The sequence below is a fragment of the Emys orbicularis genome, chromosome 1 (genome assembly GCF_028017835.1).
Source record: "Emys orbicularis isolate rEmyOrb1 chromosome 1, rEmyOrb1.hap1, whole genome shotgun sequence".
Taxonomy (NCBI): Eukaryota; Metazoa; Chordata; order Testudines; family Emydidae; genus Emys; species Emys orbicularis.
The window spans coordinates 69,745,811-69,759,553 of NC_088683.1; the positions used below are offsets into that span (position 1 = coordinate 69,745,811).

General features: G+C 45.4%; 1 protein-coding gene across 3 annotated transcripts in view; it reads left to right on the forward strand.

Annotated features, from left to right (window-relative positions):
* Positions 1 to 8,250: 8,250 nt before the first annotated feature.
* The window catches only part of CNOT2 (CCR4-NOT transcription complex subunit 2), a 144,316-nt gene continuing 138,823 nt past the window's right edge, over positions 8,251 to 13,743 (forward strand). For 2 of the 3 annotated variants that reach the window (XM_065399995.1, XM_065399980.1), the window contains exon 1: positions 8,251 to 8,294. The gene's annotated coding sequence lies outside the window, so the exon portion shown is untranslated. The remainder of the gene's footprint in view (positions 8,295 to 13,743) is intronic. The other variant, XM_065399988.1, reaches the window with a different exon arrangement.

Here is a 13,743-nt window from a genome sequence, read left to right on the forward strand (position 1 = left end):
AACAAGGTAATCTGGGTGAGGTTTGGGAGGAGGATAGGAGGGAAGTAAAAGGCCACTGAACAAATTCAATATAATGACAGCCTTTTGGTTGGGCTGTCCACTGGGGTGGAGTGGGAGGGTGCACGGAGCCTTCCCCCCCCCCCCCGCGTTCTTACGCGTCTGGGTGAGGGGGATATGGAACATGGTGGGGGGGGAGGGAGGTTATACAGCGGCTGCAGCGGCACTCTGTCATCCTGCTGCCGTTCCTGAAGCTCCACCAGACGCCGGAGCATGTCCGTTTGCTCACGCAGCAGCCCCAGCGTTGCAGCCTGCCACCTCTCATCTCGAGCGTCCCTCAAGACCTCACGTTCACTGGCATCTTTCCTAAATTTAGATACAGTGTCCTTCCACTCATTCAAATGAGCTCTTTCATTGCGGGTGGATTCCATTATTTCTGTGAACATGTCGTCTCGCGTCCTCTTTCTACGCCACCTTATCTGAGATAGCCTTCGGGACGGAGGAGGGAGCTGGAAAAATTTGCAGCTGCTGGAGGGAGGGTTGAAAAAAAGGAGAGAAGTTTTTAAAATGATACATTTTACAGAACAATGCTTATACTCTTTCATGGTGAAAAACACTATTCACATTACATAGCACATGTGATTTCAGTACAAGGTCGCATTTTCCATCTTAATATTGAGTGCCTGTGGCTTTGGTGTTAGAGATCACAGACACAGGTCCGGGCAACAGAATTCAGCTTGCAGGCAGCCATGGTAAGCCATTGTCTTTCGGCTTCTGCGCCCTCCTTTCCCACATACCAAGCAAAGCCTGTTGACTGCTGTGGTTTTCCTGTTAACCTTCAGCAGCAGAACACAAACTAACCCCCCCCCCCCATCCAATTCTCGGGGATGATCGCTTTATCCCTCCCCCCACCGCGTGGCAGGTATCAGGGAAGATCCCTGCAGAAACCAAACTAACCCCCCCGCCCCCCCTCCCACCATGAATTCCCTGGGATGATCAATGTACCCCTCCCCCGACCGCGTGGCTGGTAACAGGGAAAATCCCTGCTAGCCAAACGTGAAAAGCTCAGGGCCAATTCCCCCCCCCCCCCCGTGCTTGGCTAACTGCAGGGAAGGATTTCTTTTCAGCCACAGGCAAACAGCCCAGTAGGAACGGCCACCTCTGTCCCCTTAATTAAGTTCCCGTATTTCAACCAGGTTACCATGAGCGATATCACTCTCCTGAGGATTACACAGCAAGATAAAGAACGGATGTTGCTTGAATGCCAGCAAACATCGGGACCATACGCTGCCAGGCTTTGTCAGGCAATGATACCAGATTACTTGCTGCAAGCATGGCGTGGTCAAGTGTCCTACCATGGAGGACGGAATAAGGCTGCACTGCCCAGAAATCTTGTGGCAAGGCTTTTGGAGTACCTCCAGGAGAGCTTCATGGAGATGTCCCTGGAGGATTTCCGCTCCATCCCCAGACACGTTAACAGACTTTTCCAGGAGCTGTACTGGCCGCGAATGCATCCCAAGTCCTCAGGGCAAATTAATCATTAAAAAACGCTTGCTTTTAAACCATGTTTTATATTTTAAAAGGTAAACTCACCTGAGGTCCCTTCCATGGGGTCATGGTCTTGGCTACTGGCTTGGGAGGCTTGGGAGGGTACTTCAGTCAGGCTGAGAAAAAGATCCTGGCTGTTGGGGAGAACGGAGTGCTGGGTGCTCTCTGCAAGCTCGTCCTCCTCCTCCTCCTCCTCATCCGCAGAATCCTCAGGTGTAGCTGATGAGACTATCCCCGACCCGGAATCCACAGTCACAGGTGGGGTAGTGGTGGCGGCCCCCCCTAGAATTGCATGCAGCTCAGCATAGAAGCGGCATGTCCGCGGCTCTGACCCGGAGCGACCGTTTGCCTCCTTTGTTTTTTGATAGGCTTGTCTGAGCTCCTTGACTTTCACGCGGCACTGATCTGAGTCCCTATTGTGGCCTCTCTCCATCATGCCCTTGGAGATTTTTTCAAAAGTTTTGGCATTTCGTCTTTTTGAACGAAGTTCTGCTAGCACTGAATCCTCTCCCCATATAGCGATCAGATCCAGTACCTCCCGTGCGGTCCATGCCGGTGCTCTTTTTCGATTATCAGCCTGCATGGTTACCTGTGCTGATGAGCTGAGCTATCTGTGGTCACCTGTGCTCTCCACGCTGGGCAAACAGGAAATGAAATTCAAATTTTCCTGGGGCTTTTCCTGTCTACCTGGCCAGTGCATGCGAGTTCAGATTGCTGTCCAGAGCGGTCACAATGGTGCACTCTGGGACAGCTCCCGGAGGCCAATACCATCGAATTGCGGCCACACTAACCCTAATTCGAAATGACAAAATCGATTTTGGCGCTACTCCGCTCGTCGGGGTGGAGTACAGAAATCGATTTTAAGAGCCCTTTATTTCGAAATAAATGGCTCCATTGTGTGGACGGGTGCAGGGTTAATTCGATTTAACGCTGCTAAATCCGAATTAAAGTCATAGTGTAGACCAGGCCTTGGTTCGGGACTCCTTTAGGGTGTTCAGAACGTTTTGACTAGTGAATGTATGACTAAGCAGCTCTCTAAAGACCATGAGCAAGACAATAATCACAGACATATGATTCTTCCTAAGGTTCCCGTACCTTCTTTACCCCCACTTTCACAATTCTGGGATGGATCCCATCTAGTCTCTGTGTCTAACCAATCATTGTTTGAAATGCCATTATCGTCTCTTTTTGTGTGAGCTTGAACATTTCTAATACTTTCTCTCCTTTGGAAAATAAATTTGTCTGCACCCTCAGCCTTCCATTTTCCCTTGAGAAATAAGATAATCTGTCTACAGTCCTAATTTTCTATAACCGATATTATTTTACAGGCCTTGTTTTGCTGACCTCTTTTTCTTTATACAGTGTGCCTGAAGCATATTATTTCTTGTAAAATCTTTCATTTTATTTTTTATTGTAGGTCCTATTATTTTTCACAATGGACAGAGTTCCATTAACTTGACATTTGTCTTGATGATTTGACTTACTTTACACTAAGTCAGACACTGAAGAGAAGTAATAGACAAATATGTATATACTGGGTTTTTTTAATACTAATAAGGTGGTGGGATCACACCCTCTTCTAGGATGACATTTGGGGAGAAGGAAAAAACACCTTTACCAATTCCCTTGTCGAAAATACAGATCCACTGAAAACCATGGGCATCTGGGTGGGGGCCTTATCTATATTTTAGTTCAACTTCAGTGACAGAGGGTATCTGGAGAAAAAAGGTCTCTAACACACACTTCTGATATGCTCCAAAAACTTGTGTTTTGGAGAGACTGTAAAATTTAGTAGACAATATTTATAATGAAAAAATTCTTTTGCTGAATGTTTTCTTCTAGGTGTGAATAAAGTTTAACACATTATAAGCAAATGAACTATTTGTTTTTTCCTGACAGCTGCTGGGATAATCTGCAGGCAGGAAAGTGAAAAGGCCCCTCTACACTACATCTGTTAACTTAAGCCTGATCTACATTACACAGTTAGGTCGCCGCAAGGCAGCTTACATCGACCTAACTACGTAAGGGCAAGTCTACACTTAAAACACTGCATTGGCACAGCTGCGCTCATGTGTAGTTAATCCACCTCCCTGAGAAGCAGCAGTTATGTCGATGGGAGTTCTCCTGCCGACATTGTGCTGCCTACATGGGGAGTTAGGTAAGTATAACTATGTTACTCAGGGGTGTGGATTTTTCACACCCCCCAAGCAACGTAGTTATACCAATGTAGGTTTGTAATGTAGACCAGACCTAAGTATCGACTAACATTTCGCTCCCTGCCCTGCTAGGCTGACTTAACTCCACCTCCATGAGAGGCAACGTCGATGTAGTTAGGTCGACACAGTGTCAGTGCAGACACTTCATTACTTATATCAACTGTTATTGGCTTTCAGAAGCTGTCCCATGATGCCCCACCCTGACAGTACAGTTGGTACAAGTGCTCCTGGTGAGGACGTGCATTGCTGACACAAGGAGCATAGTGTGGACATGCAAAAGCGATTTAAATAATGCAGTGGCTGTATGCTGACGTAACATAGGTGAAATAATTTTGTAGCGTAGACATGCCCTGAGTTTGTAGGCTCTGGTTAACAAATGTTTTTTAAGTCTGGCAGCCAACAATGACACTGCTTCCTTCCCCAGACCTGAAGAGCTTGGTATAGCTTGAAAGCTTGTACCTTCCACCAACAGAAGTTAATCCAATAAAAAGCTATTACCTCACCTACCTTGTCTCTGTCATACCCTGGGACCAACATGGCTACAACACTGCAGCCAACAATGTTTCACTTTTGTTTATGACCTAGGATGGCAAAGGATAGTCCTCTGTTGCTAGTCTGGCTGGGTTTTTTGGCAAAGTAAATCTGATTCCACAACTGTGCCTTTGTAACTAGTTTGAGCAATTCTTCCTCCTAGCTCTCTATGCAGTAGTATATGCCAGATTGTATTTTTCACATGCTACTGGTGCCACTTTTTGTGCATTACCAGTCACTCAGGCCTGATCTACACTGAAAAGTTATATTGGCATAGCTTTGTTGGTCAGGGGTGTGAAAAAAACACACACCGGTGACTGATGTAGCTATACAATATAACTCCCAGTGTAGACACAGCTATGTTGACAAAAGAGAGCTTCTATTAACATAGCTAACTTTGTTTGGGGAGGTGATGTTCCTACACCAACAGAAAACCCCCTTCCATTGGTGAAGGCTGCATCTATATTACAGGGCTATGCTGGCACAGCTATGCTTGTATAGTCTCTGGGCTTGTCTACACTTACAGCGCTGCACCATTGTAGTGCTTAGTGAAGATGCTACCTATGCCAACAGGAGAGCTTCTCCCGTTGACATAAGTACTCCACCTCTCTGTGAGGTGGTAGCTGTGTCGATGAGAGAAACCCTCTTGTTGACATAGTTCTGTTTACGCTGGGGGTTAGGTGAGTATACCTACATCGCTTTCCACATCCCTGAGTGACATAGTTATACTGACATAAGTTGGTAGTGTAGACCAGCCTCTGTCATATAGACACACTCTTATATTGATTTAAAATTGGCTTATATCAGTTTAGATTGTGAAATTAGCCACTCTGAAACCGAAAGAAGACTGTCTACATACAAACTTGTACCAGTCTAGCTAAAATAGGTTTACAAACACACTTTTAGCCAAATCAGTGCAAGTTTGTATGTTGACAAAGCCTTACAGCTGCAAGCTAAACTGATCTATGCCAGGTTTAAATTGAAGTAAGAAAGTCCACACAGGGTTTTGCAGCAATTTAACTTGTTTAAAATATCCTTTTATTGAACTGGTACAGGCCTGCAGAACAGGCCTCATCCTTGCAGAAAAATGTACTGAGTCAATAACAACAGGAGCAAAGTACAGGAGCAAAGGTGTGAACTCACCCCATTCATCACAGTAAGTTGTGGACTATTTATCAACTTCAGAGTTTATTACAAACCATTAAAATGCTAACAACTTTCCTTTTCTTTAAGAAAACAAAAAAGGAAGTCAAATACACAAAAGCTATGTACTTGCAATGTTAATATTCTACAATTAAACACACAAAGCAAGGGAATACAGCAATTAAGGTTCTTGAATTAACATTAACTTGCCCACATTGTGCATACAGATTTGTGATTACTGGTTAGGCAACTGAATACACACTATGTGCAAAACTGAGTTCATGTTTCTGAGAGAACCTTACTTTTTGCATTCCTTGACTTTGTTCAAATATGTAACCTTAATGTTTCACTAATCTCAATTTTTTCACTAAAGCCCCAATCCTGCAATCTGACCAAGTCTCCTCATTGTGTGTCAAACTTGCTGCCCCATCCACCCTCATTCTTTCCTATGAAGTGTATTTAACAGAGCAAATGCCCTCCTACCCCCACCAACTCCTATAGGGTGTGTGGGTGTCTAAGGCTATGTCTACACTGGGATAAAAAGACCTGTGGCTGGTTCAGCTGACTCAGGCTCACAGGGCTCAGGCTCTGGGGCTAAAAAATAGGTGTGTAAATGCTCAGGCTGGAGCCCGAGTTCTGGGACCCTCCATCCTCACAGGGTCCAGAGTTCTGGCTGGAGCCCAAGCCTGAACTTCTACACAGCCATTTTTAGCCCCTCAACCTGAGTTGGGCAAGCTCAAGTCAGCTGACCTGGGCCAGCCTTGGGTCTTTTATCCCTATGTAGATGTACCCTAAGAACTTCTGCCCCCACCTATTGTCTCATATGGTGTGTGTGTCTCACGGCTTGTCTATACAGCAATGCAGCTGCACTGTTGTAGTGTTAAGAGGCCTGGTCCACACTACAAAGTTAGCAAGGCAGTTTATATCAACCTTACTGTGTTTACACTAAAATTTCGCTCCCCGCCGACGTAAATGCCCTGCTATGGTGACTTACCTCCATGTGAGGTGTAGAGTCAATATTGATGTAGTTATATCAAAGCAGTGTCAGTGTACACACTGCGTTGCTTACATTGACTGTTACTGGCTTTCAGAACTTCCCACAATGCCCCAATGACAGTACAATCTGTACAAGTGCTCCTGGTGAGGACACGCACCGCCAACACAAGGAGCAAAGTGTACACATGCACAAGTGATGTAATTACTGTCACCACTGGATGCTGCCATAAATTACGTCGACTTAATTTTGTAGCGTAGACATGCCCTCAGTGGAGCCGAGCGAGCCGCTCTCCCCGCCGCGGGGCTGGGCCTGGACGTGCCACTCTCGCCGTCTCGCCCTGGTTCCGGTTGCCAGGCCAGGCGGCGGCGGGGTCGCGGGCGGGTCAGAGGGCTCCCCCAGCGTCCTCCGTGCTGGATACTCAGCCATCTTGGATCCGCGGGACAAGAAAATTCATGCGGTGAGTTCGGCCCCCATTATTTTCTGGCCCCCTCCCCGCGGTGCGCTCTGCCCGCTGCCTCCCAACCGGGCCCTCAGCCGCTTCTCGGCTCTCCGAGCTCTGGTCAAGTGTAGGTAGTCTCTTGGTCTATCCAAGGCCGTGATCAAGTGTCTTGATGTTTTTGGTCTTTTGGCCTCGAGATGAAAACCTTGTCTTTGTTTCTGGGACCTTGAAGTGAAAAAATTCTCTAAGTTATTCCTATGCTGATAAAAGGGGTTCTCCCATCCTCATAGATCAGGGGTTCCCAATGCAGTGCTTGTGGGCACCATGGTGCCCGCCGGGGCATCTAAGTGCGCCCGCGTACTGGCCGGCGGACGAGCATCCGCCAAAATGCCGCCGACAAGCGGCAACGTCAATAGGCGTTGCCGCCGAAATGCTGCCAATCGGCAGCATTTCGGCGGATGCTCATCCGCCACCACGGTCCTCCGTGGCTCATCATCTGGCGCCCGCCAGACGAAAAAGGTTGGGGACCACTGTCATAGATAATCCACCTCCCTGAGAGGCCGTAGCTAGGAGGACAGAAAAATTCTATGTCCTTAGTGCTGTCTACACGGGGACTTAGATCAGCTTAGCTGTCACTCAGGGGTGTGGATTTTTCACCATCTCCCCCAGTGATGTAGCTGGGTCCATCTAATTTTCTAGCGTAGAGCAGAAGCCCTCACAGCTGCTGCCCCCACCCATTGTCTCCTATGTGTGTGTGTCTGTAACAGAGCTGCTGCGTCCCTGTCTCCCTGAGGAGGGGAAGTGGGTGGAAGGGTAACAATCCTAATACCCCACCTTCTCTGCCAGGAAGCGGGTGTTTAACGGAGCTGCTCCCCCCGCCCCACGGGTGTATCAGACCCAATACCCGCCCCCTCCTGTGCAGTGTGTGTGACCGAGCTGCTGCCCCCTCACGTCAGGGGATCACAGCACTAATTAGGGCCCCGTTGTCTCCAGTGGGGAGCGTGTGGCAGGGCTCCCGCTCCCCTCCGCTCTCTCCCACGGGGGAGGCCGCTGCCTGTCCCAGGCCCGGCTCCCTGCTGCAGCAGCGCCCTGGCCTCCCGCCGGGGTTAAGCGCGGAGAGAGCGAGGCCCAGGAGCCGGGCTGGCCCGAGGGGAAGGAAGGAGCGAGGCGGCTGCGGCTCCTATCGCGGGGCCAAGCCTTCCCCGGGAGGCGGAGGGAGCCGAGCGAGCCGCTCTCCCCGCCGCGGGGCCGGGCCTGGACGTGCCACTCTCGCCGTCTCGCCCTGGTTCCGGTTGCCAGGCCGGGCGGCGGCGGGGTCGCGGCGGCGGCGGCGGGCGGGTCAGAGGGTAAAGGTCGCTCCCCCAGCATCCTCCGTGCTGGATACTCAGCCATCTTGGATCCGCGGGACAAGAAAATTCATGCGGTGAGTTCGGCCCCCATTATTTTGTGGCCCCCTCCCCGCGGCGCGCTCTGCCCGCTGCCTCCCAACCGGGCCCGCAGGCGCTGGTGGTGGGGCCCCCGGCGGTCCGGGCCCGGCTCCGGGGTCCCTGGGCCCGGCCGCAGCCAGCCGGGTTTCCGTTTGCTTTTGTCTCCGAGGGAGAGAGAGGGGGGGACGCGCAACGTCTGAGTCGGGAGCGGAGCCCTTAGGCCCAGCCCAGGCAGCGGCCCCGGCCTCTTCCGCCACCTCCGGCCGCGGCGCCCGAGCCCCGCTCTGCGGGGAGGGAAAGGCCGGCACTGCGGGAGGCGGCAGAGCCCGGGGCCCGCACCCTGGGGCCTCTTCATCCTCTGCGGCCGCCTGTGGCACTTCACAGAGCCCCGGCTTCCCTTCCTGCTGCGCCGCTCGCTGCCCCTTGCCCTGGCCGCTGCCTCCCCTTCCACCCGCGATGTCCGCCCCCTGCCTCTCCTCTCCGCTCCCGCCTGTGTCCTAGTGTCTTTCCCCCAAGCCCTTGGCCTAGTTGTGGATCCTGATACCCTGCAGCCCCATCGTACGTTCGGCTTGCTTAGGTGTGTGAGGATACAAGTTGGTGTTAATGTCCCCCATCCCCTGTGCCTTTTGGCTCCTGGTTAAGAAACCGATGGAGCAAAATCTGCCACCCATCGACTCTGGTGCTACTGGCTTTTCCTTATAGGCGATGCTGGGGTTTTGCTATTCACCAGTGTGGCCTTGCGGCCTGTTACATGAGTCCCCTAGATGAAGCGAGGGGGTGAAATAGGGTTAATTATTTTTTGGTGTATTCTCCACAGCCTTTCTGAGGGAGGCTGAGATGATGTCGGAACAGATTCTGATCCTCCCTCAGAAATGTTTGTTAAACAAACTTGAAGCAAACTGAACCACTTCCTCTGAGTGCTGTCTCTGTGTCAGATGATATCTTGTCTTCCTGTGTCTGGTGGTGTTTCTGCTTTGAAGCAGCTTTCAGTGTGAACCAGTGCTAATGGGAACATGCAGATACAGTAAGGGAGAGTTAATTCTTGTGTTTACAATTGTAGCTGTGTACACATATTCCTGAAATTTGCAAACCAAAAAATGATGCATCTGTTACTTAAACTTTTATTATAATTCAAGTTACACATAACTTTAGTTTAGATATTTTGTCCTACTCTGTCCAAAACCCACAACATAATTATGTCATTGTGGATCAGCCGCGTTTACTTTTAAAAAAATCCATTTTGTTAGAGAAACTTACTGCCAAAACTGTGGTGTTATATTGGCTTTGAATTTCATATATAAAATGTAGAGATCTCCCGTTTGATTCCTGGGTGGGGAATGAATTAAGTCCATGAAGGAATGAAACATTCATATTGGCCTGTACAGCGGTAACATCTGGTGGAAGTGATTGGCTGCTGGGCTTAACTCAGCAATAGGGGAGCTTAAAGTTTATCAAACTTCCTGTCCTGTCAGTCAGTAGACATTAGGGTTCTGGAAACATGGAGGCAGTTCAAACTATTGAGACCTGTTCAGAGCAGAATAATCAAATATAATTGCAAAGATTCCTTTATTTGGACCTGAGGGTGGATTTACATACGCAGTAATGTCCTTTGATTTTTTTCTATGATAGTATTTTTCAATGTGGTCTATTGTTGATCAAAGCATGCCTGATCCAGTTCTTGAGGACTGCCACTATTTTATAACATCATAACTGTTTGTGTGGCGAATTCCAGTGGACACATGGTAGACCTCCAGATTTCAAGGTGCTAGATCCTTCTGGTATTATAAACTATGAAGGAATTTGAGTACTTTATAACAAGAACTGGCATACCATTCATTAGAAGGTGGTATTTCACTCCCCCCCCCCCCCCCCGGAAGCTGATGATAAGGCTAACATTAAGTATTTTTTTTTCTCATATGTGTTGTTTTGTTATGATTTCTTATCATTTGTATAATGCCTTTAGCTAAGAATTTAAAAAGTGATTAGTGATTTTGGACACTTTAGTTTCTAAATGCCAAACTTGAGATGCTTTTTTTTTTTTTTTTTTTAAAAGAGGGTGAGTATTTAGTACTTCTTGAAAATCAGGCCTATTAAGGTGTTTCCAATTGGGCAGACAAAAATTGAGGTCTCAGAAATCACTCATGACTTTTGAAAATCTTGGCCTTTGTCTCTAGCTTGTGTTAAGAATTAGGTATGCCATTTAAGCAGGTACTTGACATTAGATCTGAAATCAGAAACTTTAATTTTTAGGCTTCAGTTTTACACAGTTTGTATGGTGTGGGATATTCTGTACGTCAGTTCATTGTATCATCATAGTCTTAATTTTTATAGGTGTTTTTGTATTTGAAAAATATACTTTTCACATCACTCAACTTTAATCTGTTCAAAAATTCTGTAACTTTTTCAACTTAGCTACTACTTCAACCCTGAAGGCAGGTATCAGTCACTAAATCGACAATGTATTGTTAAAGGTAAAATGAAAGCAACCTGCATCAGACATTCTGACTTGATCTAAAATATTAGGCCTAACACTAATTGTAGTTAGATTCTTCTGTCAAAAATGCACGTGCAAATCTCACTGAATTCTATAGGAATTGTGCACAAGTATTCAAGGACAGAATTTGGCCTTAAGCACTGCAGAACCCCTGTTGTTTTAAAGTGCTGTTTAAATAAATCTATTATCCAACCTGTTACTTGTTTGTGAAGATCTGTGTGGTAATTAAAGAATATATGGTAGTTCCTACTTTTTCTTTAATTGTTGGTAAACCACTTGTCACATTTAGAAATATACAAAACAAATATTAGTCTAGACAGAGGGAGAAATGTTAAGTGCTCCAGCCTAAGCCCATATACAAGTGATGTGGTACGTACTAGTCTAACCAAAACTGAATTTTGTTGGGGAGAAGAGGGAAACAAACAAACAAAAGCAGTTTATCATCAGATATACAGGATTAGTCAATCATTTTTATAATTAATGCAGAAAACACACAGTTTGATACATATTGACAAAAATCAAGAAATTCAAAGTTAACTTAAGCTTGAATCCTCTGGCCTTTATTAGCTTATGTCAGAATCTTAATATATTTTTAAAATAGTGTTAGGAATTTGATAAAGTCGTCAATGAAATTTTACAGATGCATTTGTAGTTGAAAACTCTTCTGATGTTTCAAATATACTATATCCAGAGACTCAGACTAGCTTGTTTTGGTTCCAGTTTCCTGGGTAGAGGTCATACCATAAATAAGACTACGACTAAAATCAAGGGCACTATATCGGGCTGTTGGTGATGGCTCTGATCCTGCAAACGCTTATGGGTGTGCTTAACTTTAAGTGTGCAAGTAGCCTCACTGACTTATTTAAGTCTGAATTTGCATAAGTGTTTGCAGGATTGGGATCTAAATATGTATTGATGACTTTCTGAAAACTTAAAAAATCTTGTCTAGATACATCAGAGTTAGTATCAATGAGCTTTATTTTAACATTAAAAGATCTGCGTTTTTTAAAAAAGTGAAATTATTGCACAGACTACTTTAAAATGCTAATAACCCTTTACTGTGGGGAATACAAAAGGGAGAGTTGACATCCAAAGAGCCATGTCTATGTTGAATTAGTAGACACAAAATTAATTGTATGTAAACTATTTTTGAGATTCAGTATTGCTGAAATAAAAGTACTATTTTGTTTGTATGCCTTTGAAGTAAAATCCAACTTAAAATATCTTTTGAATTTAAGAGAAAATTAATATTGTTTTTGTAAAGAAGGATCCCAAAATGCATTACAGGCATGTACAGGTTGCCAGGTTTTAGGCTTAGGCAGATAAGAGGCTAGGTGGTATCCTCTGAAAATAAAATTTTAATGACAAAAGTGCTTCTGACTCCTAATTTACACTAGAAAAGTTTGTCGGTATAGCTGTATCCTCCTCGTGTAGATGCAGCTTAAACTAGCAAAAGATTGTTTTTGCTGGGACAGGTTCCCTGAAAGAAGTAACCTACACTGGAAAAGGCACCTTCTGCTGGTATAACTGCATCTAAAATAAAGCTTTTGCTGGTACAGAAATGCCTTAATAAAATCACGCCCCCAACTGACACAAGTTAACAGCAAAAGTTTCTAATGAAGACCTGTCCGCTGTGCCTCATGAAAAATTTTAATGGGCACTTGTCTCAAGCGTTAGTAGAGAGAGAGAACTGGTGACAGAATATCAGGCGATAGCTTGAAGACTGTTATGCTGCTTGTAACAATGTACAAATTACATGTCATTACTGAGCGTACACATCCTACCCTGCAGCTCTTAAAATAAAAAAATGTACAGCTGCATAAGTAAAAGGACACCATTTTCTTCCATAGTTTTTTACCTCTCCGTTGTTTGTAATACCTTCTACAAACTTGAAAATAATCTGGTGGTGGTTGTTACTGGTATGATGGTAGTACCTATGTGCTCAAGTCATGGACCAGGACCCCACTACTTGGCACTGTACAAACAGAACAAAAAGATGATCTCTGGCCCAAAGAGCCTACCATTTTTTGTTTTCCATTTTGTAAATGTTTCCCTTCTGTTCCCTCCCGCCACCCCCTTATTTCTATGGAGTATAGTTCATCAAGCCTTTGTCTACTATTAGCTCCCTGGTTGTTTTTTTCATTACTTATCTATGGTGCTTTGAAAATAAGATTTTTACTTAAACTTCACCTCTTCTGCCATCTGGTTGGGTGTGTTGTTTAATTTCACAATCACAGATTGGGAGACTTAAAAACCGAAAAATCCATAGGGCATTGCCCACCAGATCATACATATAGGTTAAAATTTGGGACTAAGCTATTTGAGAATCCTTTTAAAATAATTAAGCGTTGTGATCTTTTCAGTCACTTCCCTTTGCTGATTTATTTGCTCTAACAGTCCAAGAGTAACTAACCTGAAATTCATTCAAGTCTTTCAGGTTCTCCTTTCCATTTGTTTGTTTTTGTTTTGAGGTTGTTGGGTTTTTTTTTCCTTTGCTCTCTTAATGCACCCCAAATTTCTGGTGGTTTATATTTGCTGAAGTTGCATCAGTGAAATGGAAAATATTACTTTGCATGTTACTATGGTTGCCGGAGCAGTAGTCCAGAACGTGGGAACAGGAGTAAGAAAACCTGAGCTCTATTACTTACCCATCTGCTGACTTGTTGTGTGACCTTGTGTAAGTCACTTAACTACTTTGTACCTCAGTTTCCCATGTGTAATAGTGGGGTAATACTTGCCCATCTTCGTAGCTTTATGGATGGAAAGTTCTATAGAAATGCATAGTACTATTATTTCATTAGTTACCGATAATTGTAAATCATAAACAGTTGAAAACTAGCACTTAAAAAACTGTCTTGTTACACTGTAAGTACGTAACAGTTCTGTTTGCACCTGGTTGTTTTGTAGTAGTGTTGCTAAAACACTTTTCTATTGCAATATAAATATGTATA